The sequence below is a fragment of the Equus caballus genome, chromosome 19 (assembly GCF_041296265.1).
Source record: "Equus caballus isolate H_3958 breed thoroughbred chromosome 19, TB-T2T, whole genome shotgun sequence".
NCBI lineage: Eukaryota > Metazoa > Chordata > Mammalia > Perissodactyla > Equidae > Equus > Equus caballus.
Genome location: NC_091702.1, coordinates 23,265,385 through 23,277,341, shown reverse-complemented (window position 1 = coordinate 23,277,341; position 11,957 = coordinate 23,265,385). Strand labels below are relative to the sequence as shown.

Here is an 11,957-nt window from a genome sequence, read left to right as displayed (position 1 = left end):
AAAAATGGCTTCTATTCTAAAACGTTCATTGTTAACTGCAGGGTCACTTGCTTACCCATTCGGATAGTTTCCTATTCACTGTCTCACCAGGGAACTGGTGTTAGAGAACCTGTATTGCATTTGCCTGGTATTTTTAAGAAAATGTCCTACTCTCTTTTGGTGCCTGAAAGGTCTTTACACACACCAACAGAGAGTGTTTTAACTATGTTTCTACAGGGATAACCTTGCTTTAAATTTCTTGCCCTTAATATTATTTTATGTTTTCTGAAACAATGACTCTTGGTGCATCAAATTTTTGTATCAGTCGTTTTCACAACTAAACGCAAAGTTCAGAAAGAGGTTTCTAATCCAACATCATTTATTCTATTTCTAGTTCCTTGACCTGTGCTTGAAAACCACTTGTGATTGTAAATGTTATATAAATATTAAGAAGCAGCTGCATTGGATTATGCAGCTGTGGCTGTGCACAATTCCAGAGGCTGCCATTCATGTTGCCTGGGTGTGGATGGTGCCGCCTCTGGAGCTATGCCACATACAACCTGCGTGGCTATGCATGGTGGCATCATCTCCTTGGGGGCTCGTTGTCCTGTAATTATTTACGGAGTATAAGAGGCAGTCTCGTGTGTTTTGCACTCTTCAGCAACTACTTAATCTTTTGCCTGGTTTTGAGATTTAGCCCATTCCTTGATTTAAGAACCACTATTCATCCATATTAACCTGAGGGACTCAAGCAAAGCAGGCTGCCTACTCATGGAGAAACCAATGTCAAAACTTGAGGAGACTATGGAAAAAAAAGTGTGTAAACAAATTATAATAAGAAATATAAATTAATAATAGATATGTGTAGTCAACCTCACCTGTAATTATGAGAGTGCAAATGTAAATATCAATGGGAAAATCTCTCTCACCTATCGAATTAACAAATATGAAAAAGAAATTAATGTTGGAAAAGTTGAAATGAGATACCATCACACATCACCAGCAGGATAATAAATGGCATCATTTTTTAGTAAAGCAATATGACAGCAGGACCCTGGACCATTAAAAAGTTAGTGCTCTTTGACTTAGGAATTCCACTTATAGGAATAATCCTAAAGACATAACCAGAGATGTACACAAAAAGACACGCATGAAGATACATATGCCTGGAAAAAGTTGGCCAAAAAAGAACTTATACTTCCAATAAAATCATGGTATATCTATCCAATTTAATATAATGCAGAAACTAAATAATATTTAGCAGAATGTTAAATGACAAGAAAAATGCACCCTACACAGTGTGAAGTGAGGAAGGCAGAGTAGACTTCCAATTGAAATAATCACCATATTGAGTGTACTTTGTAAAAGATAACTATAGTCAATGGCAGTATAGATCATAAAACCATGACTGAACTATTTTTCTAAAGTTCAAAAATAGGCAAAAGTAGAGGCTGGCCTGGTGGCACAGCAGTTACGTTCGTGTGCTCTGCTTTGGCAGCCAAGGGTTCACGGGTTTGGATCCTGGGTGCGGATGTATGTGCCGCTTATCAAGCCATGCTGGGGCTGGCGTCCCACATATAAAATAGAGGAAGATGGGCAGAGCTGTTAGCTCAGGGCCAATCTTCCTCAGCAAAAAGAGGAGGATTGGCAGCAGATGTTAGCTCAGAGCTAATCTTCCTCAAAAAAATAAAAAATAAGCAAAACTAAATTATGGTGTTAGAAGCCAGGACAGTCCTTACTTTTAGGGGGAAGTAGAAAAGGGATAGTGATTAGGAGGGGCTTCTGGGGTGCTAGGAATGTTTTATTTTGTTTGGGTGGTGGTTACCCTAGTGGCTTCACTTTGTTATCATTCTTTGAACACATTTGCAGTTTAACTCATTTTTCTGTACTGTGCCGTATTTCCTTAAAAGTGATACATATATTATTTGTTAAACTGCAAAGAAAAGCAAGGGAATGTTTCTCATACAATTCCTAACAGTGGTGAAAAGAACACAGAATTCCTAACAGTGGTGAGAAGAACGATGCAATCCTTAGAGCTACATAGATTCCTTCAAATGTATTGATAGTTTTCTACTTCCGAAGATGTGTGTAAGGTACATGGCTGTTTTTTTCTTAAATATTTGCTTTTTAATATATACAATAGGATTTTAACTCTTAATATGCACATTTTAGAGTAAAAAGTTTTTAAAAGTATTTTTCTTAAAAAAAAGATATACAGGGGCTAGCCCAGTGGTGTAGTGGTCAAGTTCACGCACTTTTTTCAGCGGCCCAGGGCCTGTGAGTTCGGATCCCAGGCGCGGACATACGTACGGCTCATCACGCCATCCTGTGGAAGCATCCCATGAACAAAGTAGAGGAAGAATGGCAGAGATGTTAGCTCAGTGACAATCTCCCTCAAGCAAAAAAGAAGATTGGCAACTGATGTTAGTTTAGGGCCACTCTTCCTCACACACACACAAAAAGATATACAGAACTTTATAAAGTGTATCTATGAACATCATATCTGTATAGTTGTGTGTGTGAAAGAGGCCAAGAAGAGGCAAGATCTATTTATTTTTTCTCTATCCATAGTAAAGAGACTGCAAAGATATGCACTAAAATGGTCTTAGTGTTTCTCTTTATAGCTATTTTTTATTTTTATGTACATCTTTTTGGATTTTCCAAATTATTCTTAACAATCATATTACTTTTAGAATCGGAAAGGAAAAATACAAACTTTTTTTTTTTATGATTGAAAAAAACAGCAGGCGCTGCGCAGGAGTTACGGGAGCCCCTGGGGCGCCACAGCTAGTGGGTGGGGCCGCGCGGCAGGGCGGGTGGGTCGCGCGGGAGGTGGCGTTACAAACCTGGACGCCCAGGGAGCTCCCAGACCAGGGGGCATCGGATCAGGACGCTTGGAGCCTGAGGTGGACAGATGCTGCCCCTGGCCGGAGTCCAGAGCTTTCTCACGCCGCTGCGGGGCTGAGGCACGACTGCGTGGCTAGGAGGAGATTCAGGTCAGCTCAGCTAAAACTTTCCACCTTCACTGGCTCAGGGGGAACGAAGCGGCCTGAGCTTCAGGGGAAAGCTCGAGTAAGTTGGGGGACAGCGGGAGCTCCTTTCTTCCTTCCCAACCGAGGAACAAAGAACGTTGCTTGTAGGTAACCCTACTAAGGAGCCAAGAAATCATTTCCTGCAGGCAGTTAGAAGACAGGGAATTCCAAATTGGTTCCCTGTCCCCAGTGTGCCACACTCTTGTCCCATTCCCACTTTGATGAAAAAGGAAAGGCCAGGATATTATTTGGTTTCTGAGTAACATTTTTTTTGTTTTTGTTTTGCTTTATCTTAATATTTCTTAATAAAGTGTATAGTTTGAGGACATCTACCTCTGGTCAAGTGAAAGATGACCGTTTCAGAGCTCAGGTTTTTTAATCAGTTGGGATATGAATTGCTGTCTCCTTAACTCTCATAACTGTGGACTGAAAATGTTGAATGTCACTTAATAGGGTAGAGAGACAATGTGAGCTCTCTTTCTCTAAGACACAGACCTTGTCTTCATCTGTGTATTCTAAGATCATGCCTGGCATAAAATGTGTGCTCTGAGGCATCTCATGTAGGAGGGAGTGAATGAATGAACGAATGAATGAATGAATGTCTTTCACAGGAGACTGCTGTTCAAAGATGGTTCAGCATGAGCAATGCAAAATAGCTTTCAAGCTTGTTTAAAATTTGCATTTCACATTCCTTAAAATATATATCTATCAAATCTTTGTAGGTATCAGTAAGGGTCTCTGTTTTTGGAGCACCAGCAAAGTGTTTGCCATTTTTAGTAAGCCAATAATTTGAAATAAGTGCATGAAAACTTGCTTTGTATTAAGAAATATTTTTAACCTCTTATGATTGAATTTAATGTGCTAATAGTGTTATTATAAACAACAAAGTGCTTTGGGTCTTTCAGATTTCATCACTAAGACATTGGATGTCATACACATGCTCTGTTTGAAATATTATTGGAGGCTGGATGTCCTCCAAATGGAAAAATAACTTCAATTAGGACCCAATAATAATATTTTACAGGTTTTTTTTTTTTCCTTGTATGTGACAAGAGCTCAAGGATTTTTGTAAAGGGGAAGGTAAATAAAGGAAAAAGAGAAAAAGAACGCACTGGAAGCAGAGATGCGCCAGAATCCTTCACACTGCCCAATCCATCCTGTGGTTATCTTCATGGTCTTGATTGGAATAAGGAAAGAAATATTGATTCTCATATGGGGGACAGGGATACAACTGGAGGAAGGACTGTTTTGTGTAGTGTTTCAGAGACGTTTAAAATAATTTTTCAGCCTCTTTTTCAGATGCATAGAACCAGCCTAAATTGGTGAGTTGTCATGGTGTGCAACACAAGTACATAATCAAGATAGAACTGAGATTTTTTTTTCTTCCTGAAGTGGACTTTTCGTTGAAGTACCTGTTCAATCTGTTACTCATCAGTGTTATTATAACCCAATGGCTAAAACTTCTAATCTGGTCATTTTCAAAGGGATTTCCAAAGAGAAATAATTTTAAAGCCATTTCGGAAAAGTGCTCTTTTTTTTCCTTTTCTTTCTTCTTTTTCCACACAGTTCAGACTGGAAAATAACTGCTTGTAATAGAAATTGTCCTAAATTCATAAAGTTATTCATCTTCTGTGCAGTGAAACTAGTACACTGGAAATTGATTGCAACTTAAAAGAAGACAACAAGTAAACATGAGTCATAATCATGAGATCCAGACCCTTAAAGTGATCTCTAGGCATAAACCCACAGTTTATTCCTTACTGCTGGAGAATTTCTTCTAATTAAGATACACAATGACTAAAGCCACGTCTCTCTACACAGAATTTGACTGCAATTTCTTTCTTTCTTTCTTTCTTTTTTTTCCTTTTATGTGACACATCAGTTGAAAATAGATGAATAGGTACCCCAACAACGGTAGGCTACGGTAACAAAAGCCGTGTAAACACCATATGCTCAAGGAGTTTGAAATCCTTTTACATCGGGGAGCCCAGAATATTGTCTCTCAACTAGGGTAAAATATATTGAGTCATCTTCCTGGAAAGTAACATTCAAGTTGTAACATTTCGTACCCATGAAGAGCCTTGTTGAATTTTTTCAGGGACGTTAATAAAATAAAATATTCCAGCAGTCTAGCTTAAAGATCACTGAAGTAGACACTATAACTTATCACAGCTCTGGCTAAATTTCAAAAGATACATGATGAATGAGCATGAGCCAGGTGTCCAATAGAAAGAGCATTTTTCTAATTGTCTACTTTTTTAAAATTGCTGAGCAATAATAAAAATGACGATAGCAGTAGCATAATAGTTCACCTTGATCGAGCACTGACTATTATCAGGCAGCCTTCTGCTGCTCTTCTCCAAACACATGAGGCAGATATTATCATTAGCCCTATTTTGTAAATGAGAAAACAGAACCCAAGGGCCATGACGGTTACCAACATTATTCCAAATTCTCTATATGATGGGAAAAAATAGTGTAAAATGAGTGCAATAGCAACGATTCGGCTTTACCTCTACATTTTGAAAAACCTTAGGGGTAAATTTATTTATATATCGTATGATGTGATGTACATCTGTGTACAGCTGTGGATATCTACTATGAAAAGTTCAGGATTCATATATTTGATCCACTAATATTTCACAAAGTTTAGGCAACTTTGCAAGGCAGTTGAGCTGATTTGACACACGATAGATATTAGAATGCGTCTCCTTAAACTTAATGAGTGGAAGCTGAAGCTGAAGTCACACTGCAATCTAGAATTGCATGACAGTAGGGAAATTGATCTGGTTTTAAGTGGATCCTTTAAAAGAAAATGTTTCAAGAAGACTAGTGTTATAATTACTAATGGGAATTAGAGCTCTTGATTTCAGTTCCTTTTCACAGGTGAATTAATTGTTATTTCTAGCTATTTACTGAAATAAGTAAGATTTATTAAAACATAATAAAACATTAAAATTAAATTATCAATAAATTAAATTTCATTAATAACTAGGATTTATTAAAATAAATAAGATTTATTTACTTAAGTTCTATGAGTGCCGTGCAAGAGTAAGCATTGGTACATTGAACCAAAATTAAGAAAGTAAGATTAAATTCTCTTCAACAGAGAAAGGAAGTTATATATAAATTTGTTTAAGCTGGTGTTTTTAAATGTCTTTGAAGATATAGCCTTGAAAATGTTGGTCTTGCTTTTCTTCGGGCACGTTTAGTTGTTAACTTAGTAGGATGATAGCTCCACATGTTGGTTTAAAAGTTGCTGGCACTCATCCTGACCCTGGTTTCTCTGCTAGAATAACTTTCCTTAGGAAATTCCACATTGTGGATGTTCATCTGATTTCCCATGCATGAATGCTTCAATGCTCTCCCACCAGTTATCACTTAAATTCCTATTAGCCAGCATAACTCAAGCAGAAGAATTCAACGCTATCTTCAAAGATCACCTAAGTTGTAGCTTGAAAAGACATTGTATTGTCACCCCCCTTCCAAAACGCGTGTGCATTTAACTTGTTAGAAATCAGCTCAATTTTGTTAACTTGAAGGTGTAAGGAGCAAAACTATGACATAATAACCACTTCACATCCCTGTTGAACAGACATTTGGAAACCTAAGTTTCAGTTGTAGGAAAAAAAAGGATTGCAATGGCCCCTTGCCTCCACAGTCAGCTCCCAGCAAATATTCCCAAGGCTAACTTACCTAGGCTCTACTTTAGGGAGATTGTGTGTGTGTGTGTGTGTGTGTGTGTGTTATAAGTCCATGGAATCCTACTCAGGGAAGGAAGATAATGGAGGAAGGAACACATGGAAGGCATCTAAATCCTCTTAGGTACTGGGGACAAGGCTTAATTAAAGACTCTCAAAAGTCCAGACCTCAGTGAATTCCCCCATCTTTTATATGCACTAATGTAGTTAACAGTGAAGGAAACATCATGTTAAACGTGAGGGTCATTACCAGACTGAGGGGCAAGACTTGATTTACATTAAAAATGACACCATATATGAATTTAAACTTTTCAAGCTAATCATGTCTAGAATCCCTTCAGATGTTGCCCATACGTTCATTGGCCAATCCCACGAATGTAGAAAAGGAAGGATGAGCTGCAGTTCATGGAAGCTTTATCTTCTTATGCAGTTGCCGTTTCTTCCCATTTTCTTCCCTGAGATTCTACCTTCCATGGGCCTTCATGTCACTGTCTATTGTCGCAGAATTTGTTCAGTTAGGGCCCATACTAAACTGGGCAGCTGGCTTTGTTCCTATCTTCTAATAGCAGGTGACTACCTCCATTTTCCACTTATCTCTCCATTTCCCTAATTCTCAATATTTTTTCATTTTTCCAGATCTTTCATATCTACAATATGCTCTCAAGAATAACGGGATGGAGTTAGGGTATGGGGTAGGGGAGAGGTGTAGTTTGAAAAACCCGCTCCAGGAGCCTGATTCATCTCTTCCTCCAGGCTTGAGAACTTCAGTCTAGGACATTCATACCAGGAGATGTTGCCCTATGCTGGTACAGTTGTAATGTGAGGGCAGAGGAAATTTCCATTCCCTGAATTTTTTTGTGTGTGTTTGAGGATGATTTGCCCTGAGCTAACATCTGTACCAATCTTCCTCTATTTTGTATGTGGGAGACATGCCTCAACATGGCTTAATGAACGGTGTTGTAGGTCCACGCCTGGGATCTGAACCCATGAACCCTGGGCTGCTGAAGCAGAGCACAAGAACCTAACCACTAAGGCACAGGGCCAACCCTCCATTTCATGAATTTTTATAGCAGAATTCATTGAGTGAGCTCTTGGACCCCCATTTCTGCTAAAGTTGGAATGTGGGAATGGAGAGAGGAACTATTTAAACTTTCCAATCAGAGATAACTCAGTAATGATTTCAAATAGCTTCTTCAGGTAAATAGTTAATAAAATTGAAATTCAAATTCTCTTTCACAGCTATTTCTCCACCTCAAGTAGTTCCCCTTTTTTTCCTCCTGCTCAAGACAGAGGACAGGGGAAACTTATTCATCTTCATGGCAACCAAAGTGGGAAGGGGTTTTGTGTCATTGCTGTCTCTGGTCCTCACTGACCTCTGTTGATACATCCTTCTTCCCAGCTTTTCCCCAGGATTGAGTGTTGACTGAAGTAGGGTTGATCCTGAGGTCATTGATCTGGTCCTCAGAAGATCATACTCACCAATGAATATAACACAAACAGTTGTAGGAAGATTGGGTCTTGAGAGAACAAGCACAGAAGGATTTTTTTCCCTTGACCATAACTGAACTTTAAAAAATTATGATAAAGATAGAAAGTAACTTCTGCATGTCCAGTTCAGTTTGTTCAGACCCTTTGGGGCCTTCAGAAACACAGACAGAGAATCTCTTCCGTGCTACCCATCATATACACAGTTTGATCATTTCCAAGCCACTCGCATGAACTGCATTTCATTTGTTTTGTGTGGTTTTGACCTCTTGGAGAGTTTTGTAGAAAAACACTCCTGACTTACTGTCAAATTCTTTCCCTGCTGTATCACTCACATTTTCAGACAATGCAGAGATTGTAAGTGGGGGAATAGAGGACATGTGTTTAGGCAAGTCTTGCCTTAAGTAAACTCAAAGTTTCTGATATGTAAAATTTCAGGCTGTCCTGACCTGTGACTTTCTTGAGGCTTTTTTTGATGTATAACATATGTTCAGTAAAGTAGACAAGTTGTAAACATACAGCTCAATACTTTTTTTTTAATCACAAGATCACACTTGTGTAACCAGTTCTCAGATCAAGAAATCAGGGTGTCGGTAAACCCAGGAACTCCCTCCTGGCCCATTTCCGTTACTACCCACCTGCCCATGGGTAACCACTAGTATGACTTCTAACACCACAAATAAGTTTGCCTACCTTTGACCTTTATGTAATAAATCATACAGCATATATTCTTCTTTATCTGTCTTTTTTCACTCAACATTTTGTTTGTGAGTTTCTTCCATGTGGTTGCTTGTAGTTGCAGTTCCTTTATTCCCACTGTCATATAGTATTTTTCCATTGTATAAGTATTGCAGCATTTATTTATCTTTTCTACTGTTGATGGGCATTTGGAATATTTTCAGTGTTTTGTTGTTATGGATAATGCTGAGAACATTCCTGTCCATATATATTTTTGAGCATATGTATACATTTCTGCTGGGTATATGGGGAAAAAAATTACCCAGACATAAAGTATGGGAGGACGTAGATGCTGCCAAACAGTTTTCCAAAGTAGTTGTACAAATTTGTATTCATATCCGCAGTATGTAGGAGTTCCGGTTATGCCATAGATTTGTCAACACTTGGTATTGTCTATCTTTTTAATTTTAGTCATTCTGGTGGATTTTTTGTTGCATCTAACCTGGGATTTCAATTTGCATTTCCTTAATGATTAATGAAGTTGATAACATTTTATAAGTTTACTAGCCATTTGTAGATCCTCTTTTGTGACACATCTACTAAAATTTTTGGCCCATTTCTCTACTGGGTTATTTGCCTTTTCATATTTATTTATAGAAGTACTTTACATACTCTGGATATGAGTTTACGTCAAATATATGCATCATGAGTATTTTCTCCCGTTCCATGAATTGCCTTTTCGTTTTCTTCACAGTGTGTTTTGATGAACAAGAGTTATTACTTGCAACATAAGGAGTTATTACTTATAACATAACAATACATATTACTTGTAACATAACCCAATTTATTATTCTTTGTATCCTGCCTAAGAAATCTTTGCCTACCCCGAAGTCATGAAAATATTTTGTTTTCTTCTAAAAACTTTAATGTTACTTTTTACATTGAGTTTTACAATTCATTTGGAATTGATTTTTATGTATTATGTAAGGTAGGAGCCAAATTCATTTTTTCCATTTAACTTAGTCAAGTACCATTTACTAAAACAACATAATGTTCCCCATTCTACGGTAGGGTCACTCTTCTCATAAATTAAATGGCCATTTATGTTTGGGTCTATTCCTGGACTTTTTATTCTGTTCAAGTGGTCTAATTGTTTTCCCTTGCATCAAAACCATACTGCCTTAATTATTTAAGCTTTATAATTATTCTCAATATCTCACTGTTTGTATCCTCCAGCTTTGTTCTTCGAGTTTAACTTGGCTATCCTTGACCCTTTGTATTTTCATGTAAAATGTGAAGTTTGTTGTAGTTTGACTTATGATTGAGCCATGGTCCAGTCTGCTAAAGGTTTCAGGTGCACTTGAAAAAGAATGTGCATTCTGATGTCCTTTGGTGCTGTATTCTGCACATATCAATTAGGGTAAGTTTGTTACTTGTGTTACTCAGAACTTCTATGTCCTTGAAGATTTTTTTTTCTTTTACTTTTCTTTCTTTCTTTTTTTTGGGTGGGGGTAGCCCTGAAATTCCATCAGCTATTGAAATAGGTGTGCTAAGATTTCCCACTATGGAGATTTGTCAACTTCTCCTTTTATTTCTGTGAATTTTTTGCTTTGTATATTTTAAGGCCATGTTATTGACTGAATACAGGTTTAGAATTGTGTTTTCTCCTCCTAGTATAGTCTTTTTTCTTATAAAATATCCTTCTGTATCAGTTAAGATATAGTCAGAAGATAGAAACTACATTATTCAGATTTGCTACAAAGAATTAACTGGATTAAAAAGTGGCTAACTACTAAAAGGAACAGAAAGAGAGCTCCAAGGATTATAGAGGTAGAACCCGCAGAGTGAGGGCTTCTCCTCGTAGGACTGAGGGAAAGTGAACAAAAAAGGAACCTGGAACCTTAGGAGAGGTCCTGCAAGGCTAAGATTCAGACGTCTGAGAAGAGGGCGCGGCTGCCCCTGGAATTCGCTGGCCACAAATGGTTAACTAAGATAAAATCACCTTGCCTCGAAACTAGGAGAGCAGCGAAGATGTGGTGAAGAAACCTGCCCAAAAAGACACATCCGCTGAACTGTGAGGGCCACCACCCGCAGAGGTAAATGCTCCCAGGACCCCTCCAAACCCATCCACTTGCTACTGGCTGAAACAGAACACCTGAGGGAAAAGCCCATCATTCTTCCTCTTGCTGCCTTGTGGTGTTTCTCCAGTAACCTCTATTGGTAAGGTACTCCAGCCAGCTGAAAAAGAGAATTGTAGTCTGCAGAATTTGGTTCCAGCAAATGTAGGGTGAAGGGTACTTTTGGAGCTGAGACAATAAATTAATAACTAGGACACGTTCTCCATGTCTAGTAATGCTTCTTATGATAAAGCCTGCTTTGTCTGATACGAGTTTGAGGCATCCCATTCTCGAGGTTGATGTTTGCTAGCTGCATCTTTCTGCGTGGTTTCATTTTCAACTTTTCTGTGTCCTTATATTTAAAGTGTATCTCTAAGCAGAATATAGCTGGGGTTCGTGTTTTTTCCCAGTGTGCTAATCTTAAGACTCTTAATTGGAATTTTTAGTACTTTTAAATCTTGCTGATGCATTTTGGGTTATATCTACCATATTGCTACCTGGTTTTTATTTGATCTTTTTTCTTTCATTTCTTGCCTTTTTTTGGATTAGTCAAAAATAATTAATTTTCCCCTATGTTAATTTGTCACTCATATATTCTTTTACTCTTCCTCAATTTTCACCCTAGAAACCTGAACATGAATCCTTGACTTGTTGCAATCTAATACAAATTATTTCCTATAATTTTAGAACATTAGAATTCTCTACCTCCATTTACCCTTCTCATCTTTTGTCTCATTGTTGCCATTCTTTTAATTCTACAATGTTTTCAACTTGGTAGAAACACTTCTGTTGTTGTTTTATACAGTCAGTTAAAAACAAGTATTTATTTTTGTATGTATATTCTCGCTTATTTACTTTTAGAGTTACTCTTCATTCCTCACTGCAGTTCCTTCTTGCTTCTGCTTCATTCTCACTCTCTGCTCCTTCTGGGATTCCAACTCCACTTCTGTTAGACTTTTTCACTG

The 11,957-nt window shown here is 37.9% G+C and overlaps 1 protein-coding gene across 2 annotated transcripts in view; it reads left to right on the top strand.

Annotated features, from left to right (window-relative positions):
* Window positions 1-2,771: 2,771 nt before the first annotated feature.
* The window catches only part of SPATA16 (spermatogenesis associated 16), a 219,601-nt gene continuing 210,415 nt past the window's right edge, over window positions 2,772-11,957 (top strand). Inside the window, exon 1 of one of the 2 annotated variants that reach the window (XM_001494206.6) lies at window positions 2,772-2,975. The gene's annotated coding sequence lies outside the window, so the exon portion shown is untranslated. Of the gene's footprint in view, window positions 3,052-11,957 lie in introns of both variants that reach the window. The other variant, XM_014732759.3, reaches the window with a different exon arrangement.